This window comes from Nomascus leucogenys, chromosome 14 (assembly GCF_006542625.1).
Source record: "Nomascus leucogenys isolate Asia chromosome 14, Asia_NLE_v1, whole genome shotgun sequence".
NCBI lineage: Eukaryota > Metazoa > Chordata > Mammalia > Primates > Hylobatidae > Nomascus > Nomascus leucogenys.
The window spans coordinates 25156728-25165267 of NC_044394.1; the positions used below are offsets into that span (position 1 = coordinate 25156728).

The 8540-nt window shown below is 46.3% G+C and overlaps 1 pseudogene across 1 annotated transcript; it reads right to left on the bottom strand.

Annotated features, from left to right (window-relative positions):
* Positions 1-3570: 3570 nt before the first annotated feature.
* LOC100600683 lies at positions 3571-4223 on the bottom strand (annotated as a pseudogene). Its single transcript, XR_001114400.1, has one exon. The product of XR_001114400.1 is annotated as an interferon-induced transmembrane protein 3 pseudogene (transcript).
* Between the last annotated feature and the right edge of the window lie 4317 nt (positions 4224-8540).

The window sequence follows — 8540 nt, forward strand, 5'->3', positions numbered from 1 at the left end:
CAGCCTTCACTGGCCAGGTCATGGCTAGGGATCTGGGTTCTTGCAGCCCCTTCTCAAGGAAAGATCACAGAGAAATCCTGGCTGCTCCTCAAGCACAAGTACACCCCTGAAATAGGAGTGCGGCAGAAATTCCTCCTTCCCGCAGCTGGTGTCTCTCCAAACTCAACCAATGTCCAAGTCCCCCAGTGCTGACTGCAGTTGGCTCGAGTCAACCGCTGCTTAATCTGAATCTCAGTGTGAAGCCAAGAAGAGAATTAGTAGAGCCAGAAGATGAAGTCATTTTGGTCTGGTCTTATGCAAACTTTTTCAAAAGTCAGTTTTATGGGATCTTTCCTGATTGGCATGTCCTTCCCAGTCTACACACATTTTCCCGACAGAATGTCCCTCTGCACTCCCTAAATCTACAATACAGGCAGGTCACGCTTCCTCTGTCTTACCTGCTCTGGCCAGTTCATATCAGACAATGGTAAAAATAAAATAAAATACAGGGAGGACATGTACTCTGACCACAGAGCTCCCTTAGTCAGCAGGTGTGAGTTTCGCTTTATAAACTCAGGATACAAAAAAAATGCCATACTGATTTTCTAGGCACTCATCCTGTCTGGCGGGATATTCAGCACCAGGTGTCATGATGACATGCTTTCCCTGGCAATGGCCACGGTGGTCATTACTTGGAGGAGCTGTCTGCAGGGGAATGAAGACCTCAAGGAAGCAGGGAGCTATCTTGTTTGTTTCTTTTCTTTTCTTTTCCTTTCTTTTTCTTTTCTTTTGTTTTTGAGACAGAGTCTCACTCTGTCACCCAGGCTGGAGTGCAGTGGTGCAATCTCAGCTCACTGCAACCTCCGCCTCCTGGGTTCAAGTGATTCTCCTGCCTCAGCCTCCCTAGTAGCTGGGATTACAGGCACCCACCACCATGCTTGGCTAATTTTTGTATTTTTAGTAGAGACGTGGTTTCACCATGTTGGCCAGGCTGATCTCGAACTCCTGACCTCAAGTGATCCATCTGCCTCGGCCTCCCAAGTGCTGGGATTACAGGCATGAGCCACTATGCCTGGCCAGAAGCAGGCAGCTATCTAAGGAGATGGAGACTGATGAGGAAAGGAGCTTTTTTTAGATGGGATAGCCAGAGAAGACTTCTTTGAGGAGATGGCATTTAAGCAGATACGTGAATGACATAAAGATCTACAAGAAAAGCATCAGGCAAAAGAAGAAACATAAAGATCTGAGGCAGGGCTGAGCTGGGCATGTCAAGGAAAAGCACAAAGGCTGGTGTGATCAGAATGGTGTGAGAGTGAGGTTGAGAGGGAGGTGGGGGCCTGTCTTTGTTAAGCCTTGTAGGTATTGGTAAGCAGGTGGTTTCATCCAGAGTGTGATGGATGCCATTGGATGGCTGTGAGTAGGGGTGACCTGGCTGACTTGCTCTTTGTAAAGAGCACTCTCAGCCAGGCACAGTGGCTCACGCCTGTGGTCCCAGCTACTCAGAAGGCTGAGGCAGGAGGATTGAGCCCAGGAATTTGAGGCTGCAGTGAGCTTTGATTACACCACTGAACTCCAGCCCGGGCAACAGAGCGGGGCCCTGTCTCTAAAATGATAACTAACTAAAGAAATAAACAAATAGCACTCTCACTGCTACGCAGTAAATAGACTGCGGGTATGGGAAAGGAGCAAGAATGATGGCAGAAAAACCAGAAGACAGGCAGCCATGACAGGAGTCCAGGTAAGAGAGGGGTGACTTGGACTAGGGGAGCAGCAGACGACATGGTGAGAAGAGAAGTCGTTTGACCAAGATACGTTTTGGATTTCTTTTTGCTGGTTTGTGTGTGTGTGTGTGCGTGTGTGTTTTTTTTTAATTTTTTAGGGTCTCACTATGTTGCCCAGGCTGATCTTGAACTCCTGGACTCAAATGCTCTGCCCACCTCAGCCTCCCAAAGTGCTGGGATTATGGACATGAGTCATTGTGCCTGACCAACCAAGATATATTTTGGAAATGAAATTGGATGATGTGGTTGGATTAATGTAAGTGTCAGGGGAATAGCCTAACCAAGGATGATCCCTGGGTGTTCAACCCAAGCAAAATCTAGGTGAATCTTCGTAGTATATATTGAAATGGAGAATACTAAGGTAGGAGATTTGAAGGATAAAAGCAAGTTCTATTTTGAAGAGATCCAATTTGAGACACTTATTGGACTTCCAATGGGAAGTCTCAGATAGATGGGTAAACATATGCAAGTACGAAGCTCCAGGGTGTTGCAGAGGTTGCAGCTGAAGATATGTACAGTTGACTGTGTTATCCAGGGGGATTGGTTCCAGGACCTCCTGGGGATAGCAAAATCCACAGATGCTCAAGTTCCTGATACAAAATGGTGTAGTAGGCCAGGTGCAGTGGCTCATCACACCTGCTAATCCCAGTATTTTGGGAATCCGAGGTGAGAGGATCACTTGAGCCCAGGTGTTGGAGACCGGCCTGGGCAATATGGTGGAACTCCATCTCTATGAAAAATACAAAAATTAGCCCAGTGTGGTGGTTCACGCCTGTAGCTCCAGCTACTCAGGAGGCTGAGGCAAGAGGATTGCTTGAGCCAGACATGTCAAAGCTGCAGTGAGCCATGATTGCACCACTGTACTCCACCCTGGGTGACAGTCTCAAAAATAAACAAAAAAAATGGTGTAGTATTTGCGTATAACCAATGCATATTCTCCTGTGTACTTTTTTTTTTTTTTTTTGAGATAAAGTCTCACTCTGTCACCCAGGCTGGAGTGTAGTGGTGCAATCTCAGCTCACTGCAACCTCCACCTCCCAGGTTCAAGTTATTCTCCTGCCTCAGCCTCCCAAGTAGCGGCTAACTTTTGTATTTTTAGTAGAGACAGGGTTTTGCCATGTTGGCCAGGCTGGTCTTGAACTCCTGACCTCAAGTGATCCACCCGCCTCAGCCTCCCAGAGTGCTGGGATTACAGGCATGAGCCACTGCATCTGGCTTGTGTACTTTAAATCATAGCTAAATTACTGATATGGTACCTAATACAATGCAAATGCTATGTAAATAGTTGTTACACTTTATCGTTTAATTGTCATTCTTGCTATAATGACAAGAAAAGTCTGTACATGTTCAGTACAAACACTTTTTTTTCTGAATATTTTTGATCCACAGTTGGTTGACTCCATATACGCAGAACCCATGGATACGGAGAGCCAATAGATACTGGCAAATAGATGGTATTTGAACCCACATGACTGCATGTCACCCAAGAGAATGTAAGTAGAGAAGAAAGAAAAGAACTGAGCCCAAGGGCACACAACAGTTAGAGGTGAGAAAGAGATGCCAGAAAAAGATACTGAGAGATGGCAGGAAAGACAGAGAGGGCTTCAAGGAGAAGGGATTAATCATATCAAATCCTACTGAGAATTTAAGTAAGATAAGGCTTGAGAATTGACCAGTGGATTAGGCAAAGTTTTGACCTTGATAAGAACATTTTCAGCAAAGTGGCAGGGATAAAAGTCTGGCTGAAGTGGGTTCAGAGTATAAAGACCTCTGGGCTGAATGTGGAAGACGGAACAGCTGCATTTCTTTCTTTCCTTCTTTTTTCCAGGAACACGTGCACTTTATTGAATGCCATTGTAGAAAAGTGTGTGAGAATAAAGGGCTGATACAGAACTCAGGCCCAGGGTGCAGGGCCTGCAATGGACGGCGAGTACCTGGGCGCTACTGCTGGCCTTGGAGATTCTTTATCATTTGAGAAATTGCTTGGAATATTATCATAGAACTACTGGTGAAAAGGATGATGAGTGTTGTGGTCACATGGATGCCCAGGATGAGGGTGCAAACATTCAGGCACTTGGCAGTGGAGGCGCAGGCCTGGGCCCCGGTCAGGTTGCCAACCATCTTACTGTCCCTAGACTTCATGGAGTAGGTGAATGCTATGAAGCCCAGGTAGCACCAATTCATGAAGAGGGTGTTGAACAGGGACCAGAAGACATGGTCGGGCACAGTGGTCTCACTGTGGATGTGGATCACAGTGGATGTCGGGGGAGCAGGATTGCAGGGCACCCTCAGCACAGCCACTTTATGCTCCTCCTTGAGCATTTCATAGTTGAGGGGGTGGCTGGTGTTGGCAGGAGTGAAGAAGGTTTGGACAGCGTGGTTCATGGTGTCCAGGGAAGATCAGTTGTGATCGGGATGATGGGATGGTTCCCCAGCTGTATTTATTTCTGTTTCCTCTTGAATTCTCACTAAAATGACAACAAAGGGTTTAAAATGCATAAACCTATGGAACAGAGAAAACAAGAGCAGTGATAGGAGAATATGAGTGATGTCAATACAATTTTGGAATCTAGCAAGTAGATGGATGAGGCCGGGCACAGTGGCTCACGCCTATAATCACAGCACTTTGGGAGGCTGAGGCGGGGGGATCTCCTGAGGTCAGGAGTTCAAGGCTGGCCTGGCCAACAAGGTGAAATCCTGTCTCTACTAAAAATACAAAAAATTAGCTGGGCATGGTGGTGTGTGCCTGTAGTCCCAGCTATTCAGGAGGCTGAGGCAGGAGTATTGCTTGAACCTTGGAGGCAGAGGTAGCAGTGAGCCAAGACTGTGCCATCACACTCCAGCCAGTGCGACAGAGCGAAACTCTGCCTCAAAAAGAAAAGTAGACGGATGAGTTGTAAGTGACTCCGAAGCCTGAAGAAAATTGAAAGTTGAGGATCTATAGTCTAGAGGAGCAAGAAGTGGTCTAATTCATACCAAAGAACCTCAGGAAGGTTCAGGAGTTGAAGGTACCAAGTACTTGGGAAGGTGAGGTTGCTAGAAGGAGATGAAAGCAGGAATGAGTGAAAATCTTCATAGGAAGAAAAAGACTCCTAGATCCTCTCCTCACCCCCACACAGCTGGGTGACTGCCCCTCTACCACCCAATCAAAAGACTAGAACCTCAGCCAGGCCTGGTGACTCATGCCTATAACCCCAGCACTTTGGGAGGCTGAGGCAGGTGGATCATTTGAGGTCATGAGTTCAACACCAGCCTGGCCAACATGGTGAAACCCATTTCTACTAAAATAAAATAAAATAAAATTAGCTGCACGTGGTGGTGTGTGCCTGTAATCCCAGCTACCTGGGAGGCTGAGGCAGGAGAATAGCTTGAGCCTGGGAGGCAGAGGTTGCAGTGAGCAGAGATCAAAGCACTGCATTCCAGCCTGGGCAATAGAGTGAGACTCAAGAAAGAAAGAAGGAAAGGAAGGAAGGAAGGAAGGAAGGAAGGAAGGAAGGAAGGAAGGAAGGAAGGAAGGAAAGATTGGGAAGATGATAAGAAAAAACAGGGTAAAAAGACCAGTTTCTCGGCCGGGGAGGGGTGGCTCACGCTTGTAATCCCAGCACTCTGGGGGGCCGAGGCGGGCGGATCACGAGGTCAGGAGATCGAGGCCACGGTGAAACCCTGTCTCTACTAAAAATACAAAAAATTAGCCGGGCATGGTGGTGGGCGCCTGTAGTCCCAGCTACTCGGAGAGGCTGAGGCAGGAGAATGGCATGAACCCGGGAGGCGGAGCTTGCAGTGAGCCGAGATCGTGCCACTGCACTCCAGCCTGGGCGACAGAGCGAGACTCCGTCTCAAAAAAAAAAAAAAAAAAAAAAAAGACCAGTTTCTCATTGAAAGAAAGAGGAAGAAGAACGAAAGGAAGGAAGGAAGGAAGGAAGGAAGGAAGGAAGGAAGGAAAAAGAAAAGAAGAGAAAAGAGAAAAGAAAAGAAGAGAGAAATAGTGGGAGGATGGTAAGAAGAAACAGAGGGCAAAAAGACCAATTCCTTATGCCCCACAACAGGAAGTCAATATATAATACATAAAACCAAAAAATCAAGAAGTAGCAGTACATATGTTATTTGGGGAAAAAAATAGAGTTAAAGAAAACCTGAAGAAACAGTTTAAAAATGGAAAGAAGTTGCTTTTGGGGGGAAGAAATTGGATAATCCTTTTTATTCTAAGCCTTGTAAAACTGTTCGATGTTAATTTTTTTACATATTTATAACTATTTACATGACGTTTTAAAACAATACATGTACAGCTTTGATAAAATAAATTTTAATGTTTAAAAAATAAAGAGAAAGAAAATAAGAGATGAGAGAGAAGACAAGTAAAGATGCAACAGGTCTATTGAAAAGTCTGGACTTGGTACAGACAGCAAACAGCTTTAATATTCTTCCATTGTTGCTTTCAACCACTTTCCAATTGAATTTCATTTTCCTGTTACTTAATGAAATATTGAGCAGATTTCCTAACTTTCTGGTGACTTTCGACTACTAACTCTATCCCATTTTAAGTGCTAATCTCATCAATAATTTTAATCTCGCTCCCACCCACTCCCACAAGGCAACTGGCTTTTGGAGTTGGAGTGTGGACCCGGAGGAGTCTGTTCTTTTCAACTCCTGCTGCCAGTTTCCTGAGGTGGGATACCTGACCTTGGCTCAGACCTCTTCCACCCACTCAGCTTCCCCTCCCGCTTCATCCCTGACAGTCCTGGTCGGCGAGCTCAAAACCTTTCCCTGGGTTTCCTTGAATCACAAAAACGTGACACTCCCAACAGGGAGGACAAGCTGCCTGCTGCAGCCTCCGCTCTGCCTGACCGCCCCCCAGCTCCCATGTCCCCCTCTCAGATGGGCAGAGGGAGACAGATGCCCAGCTGGAGAAAGGACATCATCTCTCCACTCGCAGTCACAGGTGGATCTCTGGGGCCCCTCATTTGCTTTACAGGAGGAGAATGAAGGGCACAGCTCTCCCCACTAGGCTGACAGCCAGTGTGATCCCTCTATTTTTTTCTTTTTAATATAAATTAAGGATTGATAGGAAAAGTGAAGTGACAGCTGGGGAAAACAGAGACAGTTAAACAATTTTTTTTTTTTTTTTTTTTGAGACGGAGTCTTGCTCTGTCACCCAGGCTGGAGTGCAGTGGTGTGATCTCGGCTCACTGCAACCTCCGCTTCCCGGGTTCACGCCATTCTCCTGCCTCAGCCTCCCGAGTAGCTGGAACTACAGGCGCCCACCACCACTCCCAGCTAATTTTTTTGTATTTTTAGTAGGGACGAGGTTTCACTGTGTTAGCCAGGATTGTCTCGATCTCCTGACCTCATGATCTGCCCGTCTCTGCCTCCCAAAGTGCTGGGATTACAGGCGAGAGCCACCGCGCCCGGCCTAAACCATCTCTTAATACACTTCTTTGTCTCCATCTTTGGTCCTCAGTTCCAGGACCACAGAGAAAGTCCCACCCAATATGTTATTTCAGGATTTCTTGGAGTGTTGCTGTTGAGAGAAGCAGAGAAATGGTTGCTGGAGAAGGATATGGGATCAGAGAGGCATTTCCTTTATTTATTTCTTTCTCTTTCTTTCTTTTTATTTCTTTCTTCTTTTTTTTAGGCTGCAATGTAGTCGCACAATCATACCTCATTGCAGCTTCGGGTGAGCACCAGCACACCTAGCTTTTTCTTTTTTATTTTTTTTCATTGCTTTTGTAGAGATGTAGTCTCGCTATGTTGCCCAACCTGGTCTCAAACTCCTGGCCTCAAGTGATTTTCCCATCTTGGCCTCCCAAAGGGCTGGGATTACAGGCATGAGCCACCATGCTGGGCCCAGGGAGGTATTTTCTTAACTGGGAAGTATTGCCACATGCTTGTACACTGATGGGAATAACCCAGTAGCAGGGGACAGACAATGACACAGAGAAAGGGGATGATTGCAGGAGCAAGTCCTTAAGCAGGCAAGAAGGGGTGGACCAGGGAATACACAGTGCCAGCGATAGGAGCAAGGATGGGACATTCATTGCAACTCTCCAAAAGGCAGAGCATAGGCAGCTACCAATGAAGGTACATTTGAAGATTCTGAATCATTCTCTGCTGATTGTTTTTATTTCTTCAGTGAAAAAAGGAGCCACAAGCCAAGTGTAGTGGCACACACCTGTAGTCCCAGCTATTTGGGAAGCTGAGGCAGGAGGGTGTCTTGAACCCAGGAGTTCCAGGTTACAGTGAGCTATGATCGCACCACTCCACTCCAGCCTGGGCTACAGAGTGAGACTCCATCTCAAAAAAATAAAAATAAAAAATCATGCCCGTAATCCCAGCACTTTGGGAGGCAGAGGCGTGTGGATCACTTGAGGTCAGGAGTTCAAGACCAGCCTGGCCAACATGGCAAAACCCCGTCTCTACTAAAAATACAAAAATCAGCTGGGTGTGGTGGCACACGTCTATAACCCCAGCTACTCAGGAGGCTGAGGCAGAGAATTGCTTGACTTGGGAAGGCGGAGATTGCAGTGAGCCGAGATGGTGCCATTGCACTCCAGCCTGGGCAACACAGCAAGACTCCGTTTTGAACTCCTCACCTTGGCCTCCCAAAGTGCTGGGATTACAGGTGTGAGCCAACACACCCTGCCGAGACTCTGTCTCAAAAAAATAAAATAATAAAAGATAAAAATTTTTAAAAAAAACTTTAAAAATAAAATAAAATAAAAATAAAAAGAGACAAAAGGAGCCAGGCCAACAACTAAGAGTGAGAAGGAGAGAGGTGATACT